The sequence below is a fragment of the Pelodiscus sinensis genome, chromosome 9 (assembly GCF_052426305.1).
Source record: "Pelodiscus sinensis isolate ZL-2025 chromosome 9, ASM5242630v1, whole genome shotgun sequence".
NCBI lineage: Eukaryota > Metazoa > Chordata > Testudines > Trionychidae > Pelodiscus > Pelodiscus sinensis.
In genome coordinates, this window is record NC_143060.1 from 65,992,046 (window position 1) to 66,014,771 (window position 22,726).

General features: G+C 48.8%; 1 protein-coding gene and 1 long non-coding RNA gene across 3 annotated transcripts in view; one reads left to right on the forward strand and one right to left on the reverse strand.

The window, feature by feature from the left end:
• Positions 1-22,726, forward strand: part of PRRX1 (paired related homeobox 1) — a 64,444-nt gene that overhangs the window by 12,696 nt on the left and 29,022 nt on the right. The window lies entirely within an intron of this gene.
• On the reverse strand, positions 1,954-5,015 carry LOC142830626 (uncharacterized). The gene is made up of 3 exons (XR_012906066.2): positions 4,888-5,015; positions 4,003-4,183; positions 1,954-2,743 (listed from the first exon to the last, which is right to left on the reverse strand). It is a non-coding gene; the product is annotated as an uncharacterized LOC142830626 (long non-coding RNA).

Genomic DNA, 22,726 nt, shown 5'->3' on the forward strand with positions numbered 1-22,726 from the left:
ATCATAATATAAAACACCATGTACAAGAACACAGTGGAGTTAATGGAGAGCTGAATGTTTTTTCTAAAGGTTTCGCTTTAGGACAGCGGTTCTCCAGCTATGGGTCTCCAAAGGGGATCGTGACCCTGTTTTAATGGGGTCGCCAGGGCTGCCATTAGACTTTCGGGGGCTCAGTACTGAAGTCAAAGTCTCCAAGCGGACTTCAGCCCTGGGTGGTGGGACTAGGATTCCCGGCCCCCTGCTTGGAAAACAAAGCCCCCAACTTTTGGCTTTGCCCCCCTAATCCCGGGACAGCAGGACTCCAGCCGTTGAAGCTTCAGTTCCTCCTTTCTGGGCCGGGTAGTAATATCTGATGCCAGAAGAGGGGTGCGGGGTAACGAAGTTTGAGAAGTTTGCAGGTCTCTGGTTTGTGTTACGCAGAAAATCAGGTGGTCCCTTTTGATGTGCTTCTTGCAGATTGTGAAGCCAAACACAATTAGGAATAATGGTTAGTGAATAATAAATTAATTCTTACCCACTCCCAAAGCCCCTACAGGATGTATCTTACCAAGGTACTATTACGACATGTTTCTAGTAAGGCCTTAGCATACCGTTGAATTAGAACCATTATTTTGTTGGTTGGAGTGTGTTTCAGATGAACAGTACTAAACAGCTGTTCCGTTGTGTACTGCCTGCATATAGCTCTGCATATTGTCACGCTCAAGGGAAACGAATTTGGGATTGAATCTATGTTGCTTCGATTAGCACTGGCGAATGGCACAAATAATTATTCCTATGAACTATGCAGAGGGGAAGGTGAGAAATACTATCTGTGCCCCTTAATTATCCCATTCCTTCAGGAATAAGACTATTTTAAGGGAGATGGATAAGAAAGTAGCAAGCAAAACTTTCCTGGGGGGGATGGAAGTTACTGGTTCTCAATTAGCCTAATGTGGAGGTGATTTTTTTTCCCCTTGTGAAATCTTTCAGCAAAAGCATATGTTTTTCTTAAGATTGTTGTGTGTGTGGTGGGCACAGGAGGGGAGGTTGTCAAATCTCCCCCCAAAAAAGAACTTTTCAATTTTCTAAACTAAACCAGATTTGCACGGGGAAGGAGGAGAGGGGAGGTATGAAACAAAAATGTTTGCGTTTCCATTTGATGATAAATACCTGAAGTATTTGGATGAAAATGGGAGATTTTGTGTAGCCATTCCTTTTCCATCAAAAAAGCCATTTTTCATTGATAAAAAAATCGAGGGAATATTTTTATTGCCTAATTGTACACTTATCTGTAGAAATGAATAACTAGCCTGCACTAATTGTGCAAATCAACTTGCAGTAATAGCAAGAAAACGAACATCCATCAGACCCAAAGGTTTGATTCCTGCGGGGTGGAAGGACCAAAAATATCATATGGTTCCTTGCTTAGGGGATTTTTTTTTCAAAGTTCTTAATAATCCTGGGGCTCCAGACATTCCTATAAGACAGCATGTGAAAGTATTTTAAGTTAAGAAAAATATACTGGAGATAATGGAATGATTTTTTCTCCCTGCTCTGAAAAGTCAGATCTGTTTTAGAGGGCAAATCTAATTAATCTAATCTAATTTATTTTGGCTGCACTGTTTTATACAATGGTGTCTCAGAGTTATGAACACCTTGGGAATGGGGGTTGTTTGTATCGCTGAAATGTTCATGACTGAACAAAATGCTATGGCTGTTCTGCCAATAGTTTACAGCTGAACATTGACTTAACAGCTTCGAAACTTCACTACAAAGAAGCAAAATGCTGCTTTTAATCCTCCTCACTTAAAAGAAACAAGCACAGAAACAGTTTTTTTTACGGTCACATCTTTTGATTTAAACATTCCTTTTATTTTATAGCCGTTCACATGTAACATAAAGTGAAAGGAAAAACTACGTAGCACTTTAAAGACTCACAAGATGGTTTAAAAGGTGATGATCTTTTGTGGGCCATCTTGTGAGTCTTTAAAGTGCTACATAGTTTTCCCTTTTGTTTTAGCTAGACCAGATTAACACGGCGACCTCTCTATTACTATTCGACACATTTAACATGACGCTGTGCTGAATTTGTTGCTTCTTTTTTGTCTCTGTTTATGCCTAATTGCCTACTTCCGGTTTCAAATGAGGTGTATGTTTGACTGGTCAATTTGTAACTCCGGTGTTTGTAATGTAAAAATGTCTTACATTTTTTACTCCTACTATTATAAATTAAGTAGGGGTAAAAAATGTAAAAATCATCCAGATTATTTTTGTTGTGGGTAGAGAGGATCGCAAAATGGATTTTTCATCCATATTTTGATGCTTATTTTAGTCCCAAATTGTGAAGGAAAGATTTGAAACGGTTGGTATAATATCACAGAAGGTTTTGATTCAGAAATGGCAAAGCATTTTTGCTTAGATCAAAATGAAACATTTCAGCATCCCCAAATCAAAATGTTTTATTTGGGGTTGACAAGCTGAAATAAAACGTTGTTTAAATTTTCCCATGAGAGAACTCTCCTGAAATTGATCTTTTCCTACAGAAAATGTTGATTGCAACGAAGCCTATTTTCCAGTGAGTCAATGTTTCAGTCCGTTTTTAACCCATTCTAACAGTGTATAGAAACTGACAGAAGAGTGACTCTAATCCTTGTGTGGCTCAGGATCCTGTTCTTGGCGTAGGAAAGGGTTGATTTTAGGGTCGTGTCCTTCTTAGTGACTTGCGATGGAGTTGCGAACACTCAGCAACTCTGAAAGTCAGACCCTAAAAGAATAAAAGCGGATTTAATTTATAGCCAACTAATCCACATCTGCAAATGGACTAGAAGGATTTAAAGGGCCAAGTTTCCTTTGACAACATAAGACAAAAGACAACCAATGCTCCGTGTTCAATGCTGCTGTTTCATTAGTCTCCCGCTAAAGCTGCTGTGGCCCCGTATATCGGTTTTTCACAACGGGGTGTTGACCTTCATTTCCCAGAGGGCAAACCTTCCCTGACAGATAACCAGCCACCCCTCCCATCTCTGTACTTCATTGGGAAAGTCATCTTGTGCAAGAAGCCAGCCTCAGTTCTCTTTGAATGTCACTAGTATGTTTCCTTAGGAGACCACCCTAACGGAGGTGGGCCGGCTTCCAGGCTGGGGTCTGTAGAGGTCCCAAATACTGGGATAACAGCTAGAGAGCCGAGCCCCAGTGTTTTGGCTGAGACTTAAAAAAAAAACCTTCTTACTGACATCTATACAATTTGGAAGAAAAAGGACATGAGAAAATATCTGTTTGTTGCATTTTTTTGGGTGGGGCAATATAATTTCCTCACCAGTTTTACTCAATTTATGTACAAACCCCATGTATCTTAATTTACTAGCGTCCTTCACTGGCTAAGGATGAAGGCGTCCTCCCCTAGGCGAAGTGATTAGATGGGATGTGGCTACAGCAGGGGTGGGCAAAAGGGCCTCCGCGGGCCGCATCCGGCCTGCCAAGCGGGTTGATCCATCCCGCAGAGGCCCTGCCATTCCTCTGCCCCCAGACCACTCTTGGTCTGTGGGTGGAGAAGCCCGGAAGCATCCTGGCTCCGCCCCTTCCATCTGAGGCCCCGCCCCGGCAAAAAATTATTGCCCACCCCCTGGCTAGGGGCTAGTGGTAAAAGCACAGGGCTGGGAGTTAGGAGTCCTGGCTTTTCCTGCGGGTTCCTATGTGAGATCGGCCCGTCTCACAACCTCTCTGTATCTTTGCTCCCATCTGTGGAACCCAGGGCCAGGGGCGGCCCGAGGCGGGTTGCTGGCAGCTGGCGCCCCAGGCGGAATGCGCGATCGGTGCCCCCGCCTGCACAGCCCCCAAGGGCGTGATGTCATCCTTGGGCACTATACGCATGGGCCGCCCCTCCTCAGGGCTAACCTCCGGGGAGCAGGCAGGAACATGGCTCCCTGCTCCCCATCTCGCTCCTGGGCTCGTGGGGTCCTAGAGATCTCCTCTTCCCCTTCTGTTGGCTCAACTAGAGCCTTCCCTCCTGTTCTGATCACTTACCAGCCGTCTGGAAATGAGGCTAATGCTTCCGTAGGGAGGGGTGGTGGTCAAATTGTTTGAGAGTCTCGGCTCGATGGCGTCATGCTAGAAATGCGAGGGTGGGATTCCCAAGTGACAGGCGCCTGACTCCCCCGGACACCCCTCAGGGCTCTTATTTGCGTAGACGCACCCTCCAAACGACCTGTGTTTGGAGCAGGGATGTTAAACGTCGATTAATCGAATAGTCGAGTAACCTCACAAATTCTTATCGACTATTCTATACTCCCAAGGCTGGGGCCAGCATCCAGCACGCTCTGGCCCCATTCTAGGGGGAGCGTGTATCAGAGGCAGCAGCGTGGGGTGCCAGGTGGGAGCTGGTTCGCGAGGGGAGCCAGTTTAAAAACCAGCTCCCCACACCGGACCCAGCACGAGGTGGAACTGAGACAGGCTGCCTGCCTGGCTCCTAATACACTTTAAATGCAGAGCCGCAGCGGGAATAGGTCCCAGACCCGGTGCAAGCCAGGACTGAGCCAGGGTGCTGGTCAGCCTGCTAAAAAATTTACTTTCAGGGTTGGCGGAAGGGATGAATGTGTGTAGTCTATTGTATTAACCCATAAGCTTTTGCTTATCGATTTATCGGTTAATCGACTACACTGTTACATCCCTTTGGAAAGGAGGCAGAACATTACGCTCTGTGCAAATGTTCTCGCCCACCACCCATGTGACATGTGCAACCCCTCCAAAGCTGTGCGGACGAAAACCGGCCTGATGGATTGAGTGAGACCCACAGATGGCAGATGCAAGCGAAGGGGCAAAGATTCCTCCAGAAACCCCATCCGAGCTCCTTCTTTGGAAAGGTTTATTTTAACGTTCCCGCTGCGAGCATCGTCCAGTCTCAAAACTCACCGTTCTTTCCCGAGCAATGTGGAGTTTATGGACTCGGGGTGGATGAAAAATCGGAGAAAAAGGACTTCACGTTGATTAGAACTAGCAGCTGTCAGTATTCCCCCCCCTACTCTGAGTAATCAGCAGGCAAAGGGATCTCATGCAGAAATAGTTGGCTGTTTTTCATCATCAGGTTACAGACCATGTAAACAAAGCAGATTGGTTGATGCATTTAACTCCTGTATGTAAGTGGACGTCCCCAAAGGAATGCTGTCAAAATAGAAATTCAGGGTCCGAACTTGCTCCTTTTGAAGTTAATGAGAAAAACCCCCTTTTTACTTTGTTAGGCTTAGGCCAAAATTATTTGTAAAACATTCGTTATCTCTGTTACAATAACGACAGGGCATAGATCCCACAAACTTTACTCGTGAGGAATTGTTGTTCAGGCGAGTACTCCAGTTGATTTAATGGGAACTTCTTGCACGAGTAACAATTGCTCGTGTGGGTAAAGACTGTAGGGCAAGACCAGTAACACTGAAAACAGAACCCAATCTGGTGACGTCTGATTTGCTTTTCTCTTTTATGTTGCTTGTGCATTTTTTGCATGTGTCAGTCCCAGTCTTGTGAGTTTTAAGGTATTTAGTATTTGTCTTAAAGCCCCAACCCCTGGAGTAAATGTGACTCCCAGCTTTCCTTTCTTGGAAAGCAACTTTCCCGCCCTCATGTTTGTAGAGAAAAGCTAGAAATAGCGACACAAGTGCAACAAAGCCTCAGATACAAGAAGGCAAAAAAAAAAAAGGCTCCAAAATGTATTATAATAAAAAAATTAATGGTTTTCTAGTATTTGACTCATTATTTTTGAACACCACTCTTATTTTGGAGAGTAAAACTAGACTTTTTTGTTTATAATCAATTTCACTTTCTGATTTGCAGTACAGTGGTAAACAAAGTGTTAACTGAGATACTTCAAGGATGATAGGTTGGAGTTATGCGCCACTCCATCCTTATTTCCTCTTTACTTACCGGGTGGTTTGTTCCCCCTGGGTATTATGGGGCTCAGTGGTTCTCATTCAGGGGTATGCATTCCCCGAGGGATCTTTCAGAGGGTACTCATTTCGTTTTTTACAGGCCACGTAAAAAGCGCTCGCAAAGTCAGTACAAATTAAATTTCATACAAAGACTTGTTTATACTGTGCTATACACTGAAATCTAAGTACAATATATATATTCCAGTTGATTTATTGTACTATTCTATGAGACCAGTGGGGAAAGTGAGCGATTTTTCAGTTATAGCGTGCAGTGACGTTTTTCCGTGTGTGTCTGATTTTGTAAGCAAGTATTTTTTAAGGGAGGTGAACTTTTGGGGTACTGCAGGCAAATGAGAGGCTGGAAAGGCATGCAGAAGTCTGGCAAGATTGAGTCAGGGAGTAGCTGAATAAAGTCGCGTGTTCGCTGTCTGCCGTTCAGCAAGGAGTCTGCATCTTGTGTATCTTGTGCGCCGAGCAGATCATCGTAACCAGTTTCACTTTTGTGCTGGGTCGGTATTTTCCATATTTTGGCCCAAAGTTTCCGACTTTTTAAATTTAAAAAGTTTTTTTAATTGAATTTTATCAGAGAACAATGCAGTGAACACATTTCGGTTAACCCTCTAGATTTTGAGATCAATTCTAAAACCAAAATGTTCCATCTAAGGGATATGACAGAGGGTCTTTAATGAGCACGAGTCTTCTGCACCCGGCATCTCCGACTAGGCTGTGTGGTTTTGTCCCATTTAGTCACAGACTGACGGACTGACTGCATTCTATGGGGAAATCTTATTTTAGAGCCAACGTGCACAAGCTTTACCCGCACCGGTTGCTTTCGATGGGGCGGCGAATGTGCATAAACGCTGGCCAAAAAGAGCGGAGGCTGCGTATTTCACCCATGAGTGTTCAGAGTTTTGATTCTGCCGCCCCGCTTCTTGTGCACGATTGTGCAGAAGGCAATGACGCTGGCCCCGGAGAAGCGGCTGGAGTATTGGGCCTCGATTGTAGAGCTGCTTTGTGCTCTGAGTGGGACCCGAGCCGGGCCCAGAAGTCATTGTAGATCCAGGCCCGCCGCCAGGGGGGAGCAAAGAGGCAAACTGCCCCGAGGCCTGGCGATTCGAAAGGGCCCGGAGCTCCCCGACGGCAGCTGGAGTCCCAGCCGGCTCTGAAGGCCGGCTGGGGAGGGAGGGGCACTAGGCCATCTGGGGGGCGCTGGGGGCTGGCCACCCCTTCTGCTCAAGGTCCCACCCCTTCTGAGAGCGCAGAGTCCCCCCCCCCCCATTGCGCAGGGACCCAGAAACCCTGTCGGCTCTCCTGCTTTCACTAGTCATGTTAGGTGTTTGATGGCATCTCCGCCTCCTTCCTATGAAACGGCCCCTCTCTGGGGCACCGGGCCACCGACTGCATTTGCCTGCCTGGGGGCTGGAGAGATGGGAAGGTGCATGGGGCTGCTTGCATGGGCCATCGATCGCTGTGGCTTATCTGAGCTCTCTCCCTTCCCCGCAAATGTAAGAGTTGCAGGTCTGAGCCCTCCGCGAGGCTGGTAATGAACATGTAGGGTTGCCGGGTGTCCCGTTTTCGCCCGGGACTTTCTGTTATTCGCGTCCCCTGTCCGGTAAAAAAAAAAAAAAAAAAACAGAAAATACCAGACATGTGAAATGTCCGGTATTTCCTGTTTCCCTCGGATGGAAGCGCGGCGGGGACAATTTTCCCTGCCGTGTCTGGCGCGGGCAGGGGAGTGAGGAGCGCGGCAGAGGCGTAGCGAAGGGGAGACAGGAGGGGGCAGTTGTCGGGCGCCATGCTAGGGGGGGCGCCAGGCTGGGGTGGGAGCGGAGCGCATGCTGCTCTGGCCCACGTGACCCTTTGAGCAGAGACCCGGGAGCTGGCCACATGCTGCCTCCCTCTACACACTGTGAGCCGAGGCAGCCGGGCCGGGCGGCAGGAGCGGCAACTTTAAAAGTCAGATTTCCTTACCCGGCCGTCCCGTTCCTCCGGTGCCCGGCTCTGCGCGGGGTTGGGGGTGGGATTTGATTGGGCGGGGCGCTCGCAGCCCTGGGAATGCCTATCTCAAGGGGAGGGGTGAATGCACTGGAATGGGGGATGCTGTGGGGAGCCTGGCTCTGATGTAGGGGTGAGTGCACTGGGATGGGGATGCTGGGGGGGGCCTTGACTCTGTGGGAGGGGTGAGTGCATTGGGATGGGAGCACTGGGGGGTCTGGCTCTGGGGAGGGGTGAGTGCATTGGGATGGAGGGCACTGGGGCGCCTGGCTCTGGGGAGGGGTGAGTGCATTGGGATGGAGGGCACTGGGGCGCCTGGCTCTGGGGAGGGGTGTGTGCATTGGGATGGGGGACACTGGGGGGTCTGGCTCTGGGGAGGGGTGAGTGCATTGGGATGGAGGGCACTGGGGCGCCTGGCTCTGGGGAGGGGTGTGTGCATTGGGATGGGGGCACTTGGGGGGCCTGGCTCTGGGGAGGGGTGTGTGCACTGGGATGGGGAACACTGGGGGGGGCCTGGCTCTGGGGAGGGGTGTGTGCACTGGGATGGGGGCGCTGGGGGGGCCTGGCTCTGGGGAGGGGTGTGTGCATTGGGATGGGGGCACTGGGGGGCCTGGCTCTGGGGAGGGGTGTGTGCATTGGGATGGGGGACACTGGGGGGGGCCTGGCTCTGGGGAGGGGTGTGTGCACTGGGATGGGGGCGCTAGGGGGGCCTGGCTCTGGGGAGGGGTGTGTGCATTGGGATGGGGGCACTGGGGCGCCTGGCTCTGGGGAGGGGTGTGTGCACTGGGATGGGGGCGCTGGGGGGGCCTGGCTCTGGGGAGGGGTGTGTGCACTGGGATGGGGGCGCTGGGGGGGCCTGGCTCTGGGGAGGGGTGTGTGCATTGGGATGGGGGCACTGGGGGGCCTGGCTCTGGGGAGGGGTGAGTGCATTGGGATGGAGGGCACTGGGGCGCCTGGCTCTGGGGAGGGGTGTGTGCACTGGGATGGAGGGCACTGGGGCGCCTGGCTCTGGGGAGGGGTGTGTGCACTGGGATGGGGGCGCTGGGGGGGCCTGGCTCTGGGGAGGGGTGTGTGCATTGGGATGGGGGCACTGGGGCGCCTGGCTCTGGGGAGGGGTGTGTGCACTGGGATGGGGGCGCTGGGGGGGCCTGGCTCTGGGGAGGGGTGTGTGCACTGGGATGGGGGCGCTGGGGGGGCCTGGCTCTGGGGAGGGGTGTGTGCATTGGGATGGGGGCACTGGGGGGAGCCTGGCTCAGGGGGGAGGGGTGGGTGCATTGGGGATTAGTGCGAGGCCCCAAGCGGGAAGCAGAGGTGTAAGATGCAGTACAAGCTCTCTTCCCTCTCCCCCCCGCCCCAGTCAGCCTCAGCACCTTTTTTTTGGTTTGGTTTTTTGCTTAACAACTTTGGTGTCTCCCCCCCACCCCTTTTTTTTCCCCAATGGAATTTTTTCCCGTTTTTGGGGTGTGTGTGTGTGTGGGGGGGGGTGTTTGGTATTTTCTGTTAAACCAACTGGCAACCCTATGAACATGCCTGGGGGAAGACAGCAGCATCAAAATCTTCGTGCCGGGGAGCTGAGCTTCGGGAGAGCTTTGTGAGGAGACATGATAGGCTTACCGTGCGACCACGGGTTGCTTGGTTTTCGTCCTTGTTTCCTTCAAAATACATAGCCACAACCTTAAAATGCAGGCTGGGGGAGAACGAAGGGCCAACCGTTGTGTTGTAGCTTGTAAGAAATAATATGGGACCGCGTGAGGGAAGGGTGCATTTGCAACGCAGAAGCACAAAGGGAGCGGAGAGACGTGGCCTTTTTGTGACGCTCAGTCGCTCAGCCGGGCAACCGTTGTGTCCTTCTGCCAGAGCGTTTTGTGTGGCGTTAATCTAGCTGGCAGGAGGGTAGAAGAGAAGGGGGAGAGATTGTTGGCTAGTGGAGGCTTCTGTTTATCCACAGAACAGGTCCAGGATGTAGCTTCCCTCACCCGGGCCCGTTGCTAGGGGTTCGGAGGACAGTGCCGTCTCCATGGCTCCCATCCCGTGCTTGGCGTCTCCGTTGTGGTTGCCAAGGAGACAGCCGACGGTGGGCACCTCTCCTGTGAGAACTTGGAGAAAGAGAGACATTGAGACCAGGCCGAATCCAAGCCCAAGAACCCAAACACTGAGCATACTTGGCTCCTTTCGCGCATGAATGGACTCAAAACCTGGAGCCAAACCCAAGCCTTTGAAGGGGTTTCAAAATCCGCATACAAATGGCGTGGCTCAGGTCCATTCGATTTCTATAGCTGGGTAACTGAAAGGGGAGGCCACCTTTCTGTTTTCTGGGCCCTGCACCGTCAAGTGGAAAGGAGTCTCTGTGTCTGAGAGAGCCAGTTTTGGCACAGCCGCCATTTTGTTTCTATTGGCAATGCAGAATGTGGCCGAAAGGCCCCCTGTGCGCTCTCTGCCCGGAGACCTTGTGTTCCTTCCTTCTTTTCCGTTTTCTTTATCGCTAGTAAGGGTAATCGAGGGGGAAATGTTTTGTCCTTTGTGACTAGGAAAAGTTGACAAGGCCTATCTCAGTGTGACCTAGTGGACATAGCGTTGAACTAGGATCTAGAATCTTATACATACTGCTGGCCAGCCTTTGACATGTCCCATCACACCTCGTGCCTCAGTTTCCCCATCTGTAAAGTGGGGATACTGATCCCAATCTCTTTTTGGGAAATGATTTGAAACCTGATAAAAAGGGCTTTATAACAGCTAGGTGTTATTAATGACACAGAGAGGTCTGCTAGTTGCTCCTGTGACCGTCAATTATTCTCCGCTAGTCATTGCTTTCCAGGGTCTCAATTTGTTATAGGTTTAGCTAGAAATAAGCCTGTTTCCCTTTCCTGGAGCTGAGCGAGTCATTTACCGTAGCTCATACTCTCATTCTCTGCTCACAAAATGCGCCATGGCTACAGCCGAAGGTAGTAGCGCGTGCACGGGGCCTATTGAAGTTCGGGGCCTGGGGCAGCCACCCTGCTCACCCTGCCCTATATCTGCCGCTATATGCATGGGTCACATGCATGAACAACAGCGGTCGCTAATCAGGGCAGGATAAGGTATAATGAAAAACATCCAGTCAGGAAACAGACCCTATATCATGTGGTTTGAAACAACCAATCAAGAAACAGACACTCTATCATGTGGTTTAGAGGACCAATCATGCACCACCAAAAAAAATCCTAGTAACGCAAGAGTAGACGCCGAAAACAATTCATGGATGCCCAAGCGGCTGAAAGTTGTTGGTCCAGACTATTTGGTGAAGATTTAGGAAGAACAAGCTGATTGGTGGAAATCGGGATCCCCTCATGAGCAATTCACAAAAAAAGCGAGGTGTTCAAAAGGATCATTTATTCCCACTTAGTAATTGGATCATCGCCACCGTCCAGGAAGTGGCGCAAGTGAAGTAGGAATTTTAGAAAATGGTAAACGGCTCGGAGCTGTCGATGGAGAAAGTCCTAGAAAACGAGGGCAGGCGGGGAAGGCAAACAAAGAAGCCACCAGCTCATAAGCCAACGGAGTCTCCAAAAGGGGAGCAAAGAAGCTTGCTGCGCTATCATAGTGGCAATTTTCAAGGTCTCCCATGGTTAAAAAATGACCAGCAGACCCTGGACAACATGGACCATTGGCTAAACACGTCTGTGTAGAGGGGGGCTATGAGATGCCATGAATAGTATACCCGGGAGATCCATAGATGTTCCCTTTGGCCGCCTCTCCTTAGCAAAACCTGCTTCCTCCATCTTTGGGCAGAAGAAGGTGTGGGACTTCTGTGGCTATTGTGAAATGCTTCATTCGAATGAGCGGGGGTTGGATTTTCCTCCTGATCTTCGTGGCGATCAGTTTGTGCCCCGAAGCTTGCGATGTGAGTACAGATCGTGCATCAGTTCCCAGCTGCTGCCTCCGGCAAAACAGGAGAGCCGTTTTCCCAGCATGGGATATTTTTCTTTCCCTTTTGGATGCACGCAGAAGGCTGCTGTGTCGGGTGAGGTCAAGCCCCCAGGAGGCACCCAGAAGGCACGACGTCATGACAGAGCAAGACAAAGCATGTGGGGGGGGGAAATGGAAAACAAATTCTTTGGGATTGAATCATCACTAGGAACTGGACAGCAACTGTTGGATCCAGAAGTGTGTGTGTGTGTGTGTGTGTGTGTGTGTGTGTGTGTGTGTAAGCAGAGATTTTGCAAGATCTAGACACAGAGTTTATAAGGAGGAAAACGACCAGCTTGAGATCTGCCGGGACTGGTATTATAGATGGGCGATGGTCTCAACTGGGACCAGACATTAACAAAGGCAAGGCCTTGTTGTGCTGAGTGCTGTACACATACCCAGTAAGAGACTCTGCTTACTTGGAAGAGATCACCATTGAAAAAGCTGAGAGAGACAGAACATTTATACTCCCATTGTACTTAGTTGAGAATTGCAGCTCAGAGAGATTAAATGACTTGCCCACGGTCAAACAGGGAGGCTGTGGCAGAGAGGAGAGCGGCTCCAACGTGCGTTATCTTAGCCACAAATTCCCTCTTTCTCTCCACTGATTTGTATTGTTTGTGTAATTTGGGGTCTTTTGACTTATCTCCACTGACGGTGCCTGCCTGAACCACTCCACTTCTCTGACCCAGTACTTTCAGGCTTTCTCTAGCACTGGTATGTAAAGCTCCTAGTCAAAATCCGTAGCGCCAACCGCGTGTCCTCTTTCAAGGCACCTTGGATGGAAAGCGGATAATGGTGTAGGTATGTGGCAAGTTGTGATCGCCATGACTGTTTTCTGTCCTAAGTTCACTGTAAATGAAGAGGACGCTGCAGGTTTTCTTATGTGCAACACTGAGCTTATGGTTTGTTTGCAAACAGTTTCATGTGTCTAACGTTGCAGGAATTCCGTAGCTCAAATTTTCAACCGAGGATGGTTTGGTAAATAGATGGGGTGCTACAATTATGTTCCCTGACAGGCAGAGAGTTACTCTTAGAACCCAGTTTCCTTCGCAAACATTTATCAGTTTGAGTTTGAAATTTGCTTTCCATGAATATCTCTGGGCGCTTTAATCTAATGGAGAAGCGCAAGAACAAGAACTAAAACCTGGGAAAATTAAAGCCAGAGAAAAATCAAATTAGAAAGAAGGGACAAAAGGTTAACAGGGAGGAGGATTAATAATGGAAGTAGTGGAGTTTTGTGTCTCAAACCTTCAAATCAAGACTGTCTCTTTGGAAGAACGGCTTTTGTTAAACGTAAGTTAACGAGCTTAATACAGGAGTAACGGGATGAAATTCTGTGACTTGTGTCATAAAGGAGGCCGAGCTAGAACATCCAAGGGTCTCTTTTGGCCTTAAAATCTACTAATGTTTTGCAACATTCACTTTCAGTCAACACTCCTGTCAGTAAACTTGTTCACTGCAATAGCCGCAGAAAAGTAAACCCGTTCTGTGCAAATTTCTTTATAGGTTTGAAAAAAATGCAGCCCTTTTTTGTGTTATTTATTCGGCCTTGATAATAATGCAGGAACAGATATCCCAGCTCTTCCCTTATTAGAACTAAACTCCAAACCCACTTATGGGACAAAAAAAAAAACCCAGAAACAACAACAAAACACCATCGTTCTACACACCCCATTAATGATGATGCAGGGAACACTTCAAAAGATGTAGGATTTGGGAGACAGTGTAAAGAATGGATATCTCTGTGCATCTTCTCCAAACTATCTGGATTCTTTGAGTCCACAGAACTAACAACAAGGTTTCACATGGGATTTCTGGTATTTCCATGTGATCTGCCTTTCTGGTAACTGGTGCTTTTGGCCTTATTGGCCTACAGGTGGGGGATGAAGGGGAAAAGACCATTTAAACATTTTTATTTTTTTTTAGCCTCAGAAAAAGTTCCCAATTTGGAGTGAGTGCAGGTTTTGGGTGAAATTCTGGGTTGGTTGCTCAGTATTAATCTGGTTAAATACAACCGAGTCTTGGTCCAGAATGAAAACAAAACTGCAGGACAATTGCAGTGAACTTCTGTTTGGAAATTTAAGCCAGCTTTCCTTCGGCTGCATCCATGTTCCATTTGGCGTTCACTTTCCCGGAGCATCCTAGCAAATACGTTTGCTAGCAGGAATGTCCGTGGAAATGGGAAAATGTAAACAAGTCTTCCAGACCGGTCCCAGAAGCAAACCCTCAAGTTCCTAATCATGAGTGTTTCACACTGCAAGCCGATCTAACGATTTCCTTGCATCACGCTGGGGAATAGAAACAATTCCATCCGTTCAGTTGAAGTTAGTTGACTTTTGAATTTCGGATATTAAGTATGGGCAACTAACTGTCGTCAGAGACCTTTCCTAGATCCACTGCATGCAAAAGAGGGGGGTATTTTCCAATGCACTTAGGTCCCGCAGGCATTTGGGAGAATCCCAGAAATTATTTTGCCAGCAATAATGAGAACTGCAAGCAGCTTATGGACAATCTATACACAGGGAGGCAGAATTGACTTGTGTCTGCAAATAGTTGGGGTGCAGAGTGAGAGCAGCCGGCTTCAGCAGTGTTACTGAGCATGCTCAGTCCAAGCCAAGCAGCAAATCTGGGGGGCGTGCGACTGACTGACTCTGAAACGAAAATGTGGCCCTAGTTACTAAGTTGAGATTAGGTGACCCTGTGTGACATTATGACCTCTTGAGGTCCCTTCCAGTTCTACTACAGGTTGAACCTCTCTAGTCTGGCAACATCCATGGTCCGGCATGATTTGAGTTAGCCGGGTGTCCACTTATTGTGGGTGTGGCCAAGTTTCCCGTGGTCCCATAAAGTTTGTTTACAGCCACCATTCCTGGCTCTCAGGGTTCTGTGTTGTTGTTTAGCTCTAATTTCCCCCTCAGTGTCTTCTAAGAGCCCAATAAGCAGAGGAAGTGTTGGTAATGCGGCTAGGCAATATTGACCTCCTGCGTTCCGGTAAATTCTCTGGTTTGGCACCGGTCGGGCCCTGAGAGTGCTGGACTAGAGAGCTCCAACCTGTATTCTAGTATTCTCTGATCATCACTAGGCTGTTCTGGCCGGTGGGCTTGTGTCGAGGCTGCGGGATGGAGATGAGATGTTTGCTCCGTCGTGAATGGAGACTTGCTCTGTCGACCAGCGGTTCTCTTCCTCCATTGTGCCTTGGCGGCCTGTTCCAGCCCCGCCGGTGTCTGTGAGGATATTTCCACTGGTTTCCATGGGAACTAGACTGTGGCCTACGCCAAAAGAAGCCTTCCCTGGATTTATCACTAATCGTCAAGAAGTGGCGGTCCTCTGTCATCTTCAGGAGGTCACCGGAGGCTGGTTTGTCTTTCCCTCAGTGGGTGGAAGAGCCCACAGCCACCTCGATTCGCCTTCCTAGCTCCTACCTCTCTTCCAGTCCCACTCATTCCCCTCCCCCTCCATTTTCTGACTCTCTTTGCTCCTGGCCAAAGTCCTCTTATGTGGAGTCCTTGACTCCCAGCCATTGGAAGCCTTTCACTCCAGGGTTGGAACACAGGGCGAGGGACTCTGGGCCTGACCCGTCGCTTGCTAGAGACGTTCTCGATAGTGAGATGCTTAGCGAGGTATCCGCTGCCAGGATCTCAGCAGGGGAAGGAACAGGGTCGGCTTGCTAGTGAACGGGCCCCGGGGGGCTGAAATCCTTCCTTGTATTCCATTGACTCATCCTCTGTCCCCGTTCTTGGCTCAAAGTGAAACCTGGCGGGATGGGGACTGGAGGGTCCAGCACCTCGCAGGATGGAGACCCTCGGTGTAAATCCGGAGCAATTCCAGTGAAGTCAGTGGGGTCCTCATGGTGCCAACCCCAGATACGTGAGCAGAGGACGAGCACCCTGGCGTTTATTGGCCGATGCTGCTCATTGAACCTTTCTGGGGCTCCTCAGACTCTCCTGCGCCCCTGGCCCCCGATGAGAGCCGGGCAGCCAGGTGTGCTCATTGCAATGGCTGTTCCAGCCTGGCCCCAGCTGTTAGCGAGACGATAATCCACCAGCTGAGCTGAAGCTGGCGACAGCTGCACTTGCATAATCATGCTGAGAGTCACGGAGGTGTAGGGGAGTTAGCAAACGGGAGCTCTCCCTCGGCAACATGGGGGGGGATGGTTTGACTGTCCCTATAGCTCCTTCTGCACTAAACAACCTAGTTACTCCATTGGGAAGAGTTACTTGGGTCAAGGCATCAACGGGATTGTTTTATCTATTAAGTGTTGGGCTAAAAACTCTTGTAGGGTGTGACATTGGCTTGGGTGAGGGCGGACAGAGAATTTCTCTGGAGAGACTTGTTGGGAAGACTCAACGTTTCTGTGGAAGAAGGGTTTTCCAGTGAGTCTCCCTCGCAACTTGGCTTTCATCATGGCTATTGTTTAATGATAAATAATACCAATGGCACTCAGCTCCTATCCCGGGGTAACAGTTGGGTGCTGTAAGGCTCCAGAAAGTAACTGTGTTCACCATGATACAACAGGCTGGTGTAGTGGGGCGGAGTGGCCGCCCACGGAGCTGGAGGCGGAGAAACCCCCCTGGGAGCCATTTTGGGCCCAGCCTAGCCCCTCCCAGTCACCTGACAGGAAGCCAAGGGGCGTGGCTAGGACTATAAGAACTCTGCCAGGGAGCTCAGTCAGGGCCCAGCCTCTGAGGGAGACAGAGGCCTGTCCAGAGCTCCTGGATGAGGAGGCTGAGAACAATAGCGATGGGACAATGTCCAACAGGTATGAGACCATCCCGAGCTGGACTTTCCCAAAGTGGAGGGTGAGGGAGAGGCTTGGAGATATGTTGGCTGATGTTAGATTCTGATTTGGGCTTGTCTTGCGTTCTGTTGGTGTTAACTCTTCCGCGCCACTCTACCTGGTTGGTGTCTCCCAGGTACCGTGAACAGAACAACTGTTCAAACTGCCTGCGATGCACGGAAGTTACAGGTGTGTTCAGGGAAAAGGAGTTTGCCTTGATGTGACTGCCAGGTGGGCATGGTTCTGTTTCATCGGTTTGAAAGGATGGTGTAGGAACAATATTGCAAAAGTCCAAACCACAAGCAGAGATAGGGAATGGACCAGATTGGATGTGGACTCTAGAACCTACTTGAAGATACTGTCTGGTCAGAGCTGGGAAATGCAAAGGTGACAGGTGAAGATGGGTCACCTTTTTGGATGGAGACAGGTTGGAGCAATGAGGTTTGGACGCGGCCCTGGATTTGACAATCAGAAAGGTTCGGGCTCTGTGGTCCAGGTTGGTCCCATCTTTGGGTTCCAAGTACGGCTACCCAGCCCATCCACATCTCCATGAGCAACCCCCAACCCATCAGAAGGTACTTGACCTTGGCATGGACTTCCCAGAAGGACCAGTCAGCAACGTCCTTGCCCAAGGGTAGCTGCGAGAAGAATTTGGCTCAGAGAAATTAGTATAGATGATCTGAGAATTGTGCAAATAAACATCACAAAAAACACCTGCCAGGTGCCCCCGGACACCTTACGACTGCAGCACACCGGGTCACAGCCAATGTTAAGGGCTCTGCAGCTGTTAGTGGGGATTGAGCCCGGCCCTCTATTCAGTAAGGCACTCGAACGGTCAACAAAAGGGTTGAAGTTACGCACATGCTCAAGTACCATTCTGAGTCAAGACCACTGTCTTTAGGGCCACATGCTTCCCATTCATTAATACTTCAGCCGACATGTGATCCTCCAGTCTCCTGTCCTAGGTAAGGTAAATGGTATTACAAACAGCATGTAGGGCTCTGAACCCCTCCTCCCCCCACTTTTTCAATACTATCCAGATGAAGGACTCATGTCGAGTCTTTAGATAGTACAGCAAGAGGGAAGGTTGCTAGAATGGACTGATGTTTGATCAGGGAAAGCCAGGGTGAGAATGGGAGACCATTTTTTTCATCACTTTAGTGCCATCTACTGGTGGAATTCTGTTATTACTAGTGCTGGGCAAAATGTTCTGTGTGAAACCGTTTTTTGGTGAAAACGCAAACACAACAACTGTGAAATATTTTGGGTCGGTTTCGTCACATTGTTTCTGTTGAAAAGGGAAAAAACCCAAGTTGTGAAAAAAATCAAAACATTTCATTTTGACCTTGTGCGAAACTAAGCCTTTTGATTTATTTTTTTGGGCCCAAGGTGACTTTTTTATTTTAAAAATGTCTTTTACGTTTATTTAAAAAATAAAAATAAAATAGTCAGCACTGAAACACAAACCTGTTGAGTTTGTTAAAATGAAGTTGTTTGTTAAACCTGACGCTTTTACTTTTTCATTTGCTGGAATGTGGAGCCGATAAGTTCTTAGTAGTTTCAAGCCAAACCATGATTTGTTTTCCAGAATTATCAGCAAAAAAGTACATTGTTCATGTAACCATACCAACTTGAAGTGACATATGCAGGATGCGCATATTAAGGATCTGTCTTCTGGGCCTATCTGACTGTCAGACCTGTGCACCTCACAATGCTAAACATATTGGATACATCAACACTACAAGAAAAGACCCACAATATAGCTGGTCCAGTTCAGCTGACTCAGGCTTGTGGGGCTAATTGCTGGGCAGATATTTGATCTAGAGTTCTAGGACTTCAGACTCTAGGAACCTGCAGGGTGGGAGAGTCCCAGAGCCCTGCCTGAACCCAACAGTCTACTCACCAATTAAACAGCTCCTTAGCCCGTGCCTCACAAACCCAAGATAGCTGGTACCAGCGAGGGTCTAATTGCAGTGTAGTATAAGTGTTGCATAGGAAATCTGTGGCCAAAAAGGAAGCAAGTCTTCCAGGACCCAAAGACCACTGGACCATCCATCTTCTCTCAGGGAATCCTCTAAGCTGGGTACAATTTAGGCTGAGATAAGGGAGCAACTTGAAAATCTGTCTTCCTCTAAAGAAATCAGTGGGTGGTTCTCCAACTGTCCATGCTGTGCCAGCCTCTGACCTGCTAAAGAAAGAGGCCAGGTGGAACGGTTCTTGCTGAAAGACTTCTCATTGGAAAGATGAGCCTATGAAGGGCTCTTTTGGTGTAGGCTGATTGGCACGATTTTCCGGAAATGCTTTTAACGGAAAAGTTTTCCGTCAGTGCTTTTGCGGAATTTCAAGCGGCCAGTGTAGACAGCTGGCAAGTTTTTCTGGAAAAGCGGCTGATTTTCTGGAAAAACTGGCCAGTCTAGACACAGCCCAGATGTTTGTGGCCTTCATCTCCGTTGGTCTTTCAGGTGCCACGGAATTATAAAATCTTGGGAACTCCCTCGCTGAACAATCCCCAATTTGGGTCATGCCTCCTTCTTTCCCAAGAGGCACCCCACATTTTAAAGCAATCTGAGGAGCTGTGTGGGCAAGCGCTTGGACAAGTTTTAACCAGAAAGCTGGTTTTGACCGTTGCTGCGGTCGGCCTGCGTTGTCCACTGTAATAACACTAATAGAGGACGCTTCGGATGAGAACAGAAATGAGGCAGCAGCTTCAAACCTGTGTGTGGCCTCTTGCTGTTTAACCTGGTGGAAGGGAGAGTCCCATTTCAACCGCGGTTCAGTGGGAAGAAATGTACAGTTAAAGAGCGATGCTCGTTAGCCCGGCAACTGACGACAGATGGATTAGGAGATTGTGAGACAGCTGCACTGGAGATGCTCGGGACAGGACGTGTAGTGTCCTGGAGGTTTAAACCCTTCTCCAGATCTTTTCACAGGTCACAAGGACCAGACAAGACTGCCCAGGACGGGGACAGAGATGTGTTGAAATACACACAAGCTCTGCAGAGGAGGGCATGCCGGGAGTGACCCATGTTCTGTTCCCTCCTTCAAGGTGGGAAAGTATCAGAGGGGGAGCCAGGTTAGTCTGTAACTCTAAAAACAACAAACAGTCCAGTGGCACCTTGGAGACTAACCAAAAATATCTGTAGGAGCATGAGCTTCCGTGGGCAAAACCCACTTCCTCAGATGAGTTGGAGTGCGGGGGGGGGGGAAGGAACCCAGAATTTATAACAGAAGAAGGGGGAAGGGAGGAATTATGGATGTTCCATTATAAAACCAGCCTTCCTTATATTTAACACCTCATGTATCTCAGCAGCTAAGTATGGGACACTTCCAGTCCACTCAATTAGCCTCATTAGCACCAGTTCTACAATTGACAGGCATTTTTTTTTCTTTCTCTGTTATAAATTCTAGGTTCCCTTTCCCTCCCCTTCCCCGCTCCAGCTCATCTGAGGAAATGGGTTTTGCCCTCGAAAGCTCATGATCCGAAATATTTTTGTTAGTCTCTAAGGTGCCACAGGACTCCTCGTTCTTCGAGGTGGGAGTCGGGGCAGGAATGTAATGCACGAGAGACCTCCGTAAAGCTCTCTCATTGGAAACTAGAGGGCTGGACTGAGCCAGCCTCGATGCCTGGCGCTGTACGTTCAGCTGAGAGCAAGAGCAGGACCGGAACACCTGAATTCCCTGTACCAGCCACTCGGCAGGATACTTATGACGTGTGACCCCAGAGCTGGATTTTGAATAAGCGAACCTGGACTAGGTCTCACTTAACCAATGACTCATGATCCGCTGTACTGTTTTCCAAGGGAAAAGGCAAAGGCAAACATGGGTTTTTGGCAACATTTTGTAGAAGAGATGGGCAAATCCAGGTTGGTTTTACTTGGGAAACTAAGAAACCGAGGTGGTTTAATTGTGACAGTGTGTGTATCATGGTCCTGTGTACTCAGAACACCCCTCCCGCCGTTCCAGGACATGGGGTGTTCTGATCCACTCGGTATCTAGCTAGATGGGCAGGTATGTTGACCTGGATTAAGTGGGTGTAATTTCACCCTCCCACCCCACATGTGAGCTTGTCAGGAACTACTGATGGATATGGTGGACACTGACTAATATGTTGGTCGTTACAGACATCCCCCAGCTAGGTTTGACCTTGCTAGCATGAGTTACCCTCCTGGGAAACTGCTGCTGTTTATGTGTACCCGGAGTCCTGGGTGGGTAGGGTCAGCCCATGCAGCTGCCCTGAGCTGTGTTGGCTTCACTGTTGTTGTAACTTCCATTAGCTCTGATCTAGCTAGATGGACGCCAATTCGATTACATCTACACAGGCTGCAGTCACGTTGCCCCAGCAGGAGAGGTGAGAAGGAAGCTGTGTTCATAGGAGCCAGTGACTCTGTGAGCTTCGCCTCCGTGGCTGGTTTTATTCAAATTTGGGGGATGCTGTTTTCTGATTCCAGGTATTTTTCATAGTGCCTTTGTACCTGCCACCAGGTGCCACCACCGTAGGTGTGTGGGTTACACCTTTTTTTTGTATTTGTGGAATCTTTTCCAAGCCCCGGCTGCTGGAGGCCAGTGACCGGCTGAGAATTTTGGTGGTTTTTTTTTTTTTAAATCAGACTCTCTAGCTTTTGTAGTTGAAGAGGAGTAATGCTTGAAAATGTGACCCAAATGCACCGAAGAGGAAATAAAAAAAATCCAGACAAAGAATGGTCACTCTATTATTTTTTTAAAAACAACTCACGATTTTTTTAAGTGTCTCTCGTGGTTTTGGAGGCTTGACTCATGATTTTTGAGTGCTTGGGGTTAGCAATAGTTCTGCCACATTGCCATGAATAAATCACAAGAAGAATGGGAATGATCCACCCTCTCAAGAAGGGGATAGGCCCTAGGGAGAATTACCACAGCCACATCAAGAGGAGCCCTAGATGCTGAAATGTTTACACTGATCATTTGTTTTTAATTCTTGTGTCCGTCAGTCTGGAATCCGAGCCATTCGTTTGCAGGGTTAGGGCCCTAAAATCCGAGCCTCAACTGGTGTAAATTAGCAATTTATCGCAGCTGTGGATCTGTGCCCTTAATTAACACGCAGACTGCCATGAATTATTTTACCCATGATGCAACACAGCCAACGTCTCTCGCCCCGATCCTGCAAGAACGTCCATGGGTGCTTAAACCTCACGTCAACGAGATGACTCGTTTGCTTGAAGTTAAGCTCCTGGGTTTGTCTGCAGGGTCAGGGGCTAATTCAGGTGCCAGGCGACATGTGCTGGTTTTTTAAAAATCTGTTTCAAACAGAACCAAATAACACAACGTGTTCTTTTCCCTTTTTATTTCCTTTGCAATCCTACACGTTTCCCACAGGGCTTCCAGCAGAAACGTTGCCTTTTGTGGTTTTAATTCTCCTGTCCCTAAAAGTCTTTTTTTTTTCCTCTCCCTTCTGTTTGGAAACCCCATAAACGTTTAACTATCCCACCCCAGCAGCTTAAACTAAGGGTCTTTGTCAAATAAAACTGGTCTTTACAGGTTGTTATGAGCTGCTTCCTCTGAATGGGAGCGTGCGCTCCACCAGAGGAAGGAAACTGTAAAGTTCTCTCAGCGAGAGAGAGACAGATTCGGTGAGTGCTAGTTGAAAGCTTTAATTGAGCACAGGCTCACGTCTCCTGAGGGCCTTCCAAGAGCCAATGGAAAGAGATGATTTTTGGACCGAGAATCTGCTTGGACCCTTCTTTTAGTTTCACAGACAGACAGCCACCGAGAGTGGAGTGATTCTGGGAAAAGGACTGCACCAAGTGACTCACACCTGCCTATCCTTCCCCTCCAACTGGAGATAGCAGGAATGTTTTAAAAGAACTTTCTTTTGAACGTTCAAGGTCCGGTGGCACCTTGAAGACGAATGAATTTATTAGGGCATACACTTTCGTGAGGAGATCTCAGCAGCATAACCACGAGTGGTTAGGGCTGCGGCGAGGGAGAGGAGGTCGCAGTTTTCCCATGCCCCAGAGAAAAGGGGCAGCTCTCCCCCTCGCCACGGCTGTTTGGGCTCTTCCAGGACCTATGTTGCATGTGGGTAGGTCCTCCAGATGAAGCTAATCTCACATACTGCCCAGATTGCCAAGGGGCA